We start from the raw sequence: 1,939 nt of genomic DNA, 5'->3' as shown, positions 1-1,939 counted from the left end.
TCTTTTGTGCGTTAAATCTAGGTCTAATATCATTATTATCATCACAATTCACATGCTCATTCTCATATCCATCATATCTATCACAAGGAACATTAGGGCAATTAGGAGCATCATGATCATTCTTTCCACACATATCACAAACCAAGCATTCTCTAATCATGCAACAAGAAGCAAAAAGAGGGTTAGAGTAGGAAGATGTACCTCTCCCCTTAAATTGGGAGGGAAGACTAGAAGCTTGTGAAGGACTCTCGAGCTTGTTCTTGAGAGAATTCACCTCCTTTCCATACTCCGAGACCATTGTGGAAAATTTGTTGATGACATAAGATTGATCGGTTGAGCAACTTGTGCTTCCCGATTCCCTCTCTACATCATGCCAATCCATGTAATTCCTTACCATATCATCTATAACATCCACAACCTCTTCTTCCGTCTTGTTCATGATTGGCCCTCCGGCTCCGGCATCTAGGCTCGATCTACCTTGAAAGCTCAAACCACTATAGAAGATTTGGATCACTTGATATGTTGGAATTCCGTGGTGAGGACATTCCCTTTGATAGTCCTTGTACCTCTCCCATGCTTCATAGAGATTCTCTCTAGGCAATTGCTTGAAACTTTGGATTAAGGCTCTAGCCTCCGCCGTCTTCTTTGGTGGGTAGAAACGGGACAAGAAAGCTTTTGTGACATCATCCCATGTCTTCAAGGAATTGGGCTTCACTTCTTTTTCTAGCCATTCCAAAGATCTTCCTATGAGAGAGAAAGGGAACAACTTAAGGCGGATAAACTCTTGAGAAACTCCATTGACATTGATAGTGTTGCAATATTTTTCAAACTCCTTAAGATGGTTCAATGGGCTCTCATTCTTAGCCCCACTATATTGTCTCCTCTCAATAAGGGTGATCATTGCCGGCCGAATTTCAAAGTCAATTTCCGGTGTTGTAGATGGAGCAATGCCGCTCTCATACCTATATGCACCGGGCACTCCTAGTTCCTTCAAGGCAACTCTTGTATTTCCTCCCATGGCTTGGGATCTATGCATACAAAACTCAAAGAAAATATTAGTAGCACGGCTACAAGTGTAGCCTAAAGTGTAAAATCTTTTTGTATTTTGCAAATAAAGTGGAATAGACTCAACAACAACATGCACTCAAAGCACCATTCCCCGGCAACAGCGCCATTTTGATGGGATGAGAATGGTAGGTCGTTGGGCTACCACCCCACCCAATCAAACAAAATTTATAACTCAACTAACCCCTATGAAGTGTAGTGGTAAGTCAAGGTCGAACCCAAAGGAATGGAGGTCGAATGTATATTGCCTAAGTCAAGCTATTCCGAAGTCAAGTAGGGGTTTATGGTAGAAACTAGAGCTAAGCTAGGCAATGCAAAAAGCTTATACTAATCAAATGCAAAGGCACTAGGGGAATGGATCCACATGCATCAACAATGAAGTTCAATCAACTTGGGGAATCAACCAATCAAGTCAAGCAATGTGAGGGAAAACCGAAATTGCAACCAAAAGAGCACATCATGCTATTCTCCTAGAGGTCTAATTAGTGCCAACTACATCAAACACTAGCTAGGAAACATCACAAGATATCTCAATCGAGTAAATGTAAGCCACAAATCAATGGTCCGTATCAATGTGAACTCACAATGCAATCTTGTGTGAATAACAAGGGTGATCAAGCCTAATCAAACACACACATGCACAAAATCAATCAACCAATTTAATCACATTATTAACTCAATCAATTTCCCCCAAATTAATATCAATTCATCATCAATACATGCTTTACCACTACCCTAGCAATAAAACTACTCACAATCCATGAAAAACATCAAAATCAAAGCTAAACTAATCATCATACCCAAATTCATCAATTGAAATCAACAAATTCAATCCAAATCAATCAAACTATTAATCAACCAAATCAAACAACAA

General features: G+C 39.9%; 1 non-coding gene across 1 annotated transcript; it reads left to right on the top strand.

Annotated features, from left to right (window-relative positions):
- The first annotated feature begins 527 nt into the window (after positions 1-527).
- On the top strand, positions 528-633 carry LOC145590423 (small nucleolar RNA R71). Its single transcript, XR_014102024.1, has one exon. It is a non-coding gene; the product is annotated as a small nucleolar RNA R71 (small nucleolar RNA).
- The last annotated feature ends 1,306 nt before the right edge of the window (positions 634-1,939 follow it).

The sequence above is a fragment of the Chenopodium album genome, chromosome 17 (genome assembly GCF_948465745.1).
Source record: "Chenopodium album chromosome 17, dcCheAlbu1.1, whole genome shotgun sequence".
Taxonomy (NCBI): domain Eukaryota; kingdom Viridiplantae; phylum Streptophyta; class Magnoliopsida; order Caryophyllales; family Amaranthaceae; genus Chenopodium; species Chenopodium album.
The sequence above is the reverse complement of the archived record's forward strand: the minus strand, read 5'-3'. Positions and strand labels throughout refer to the sequence as shown.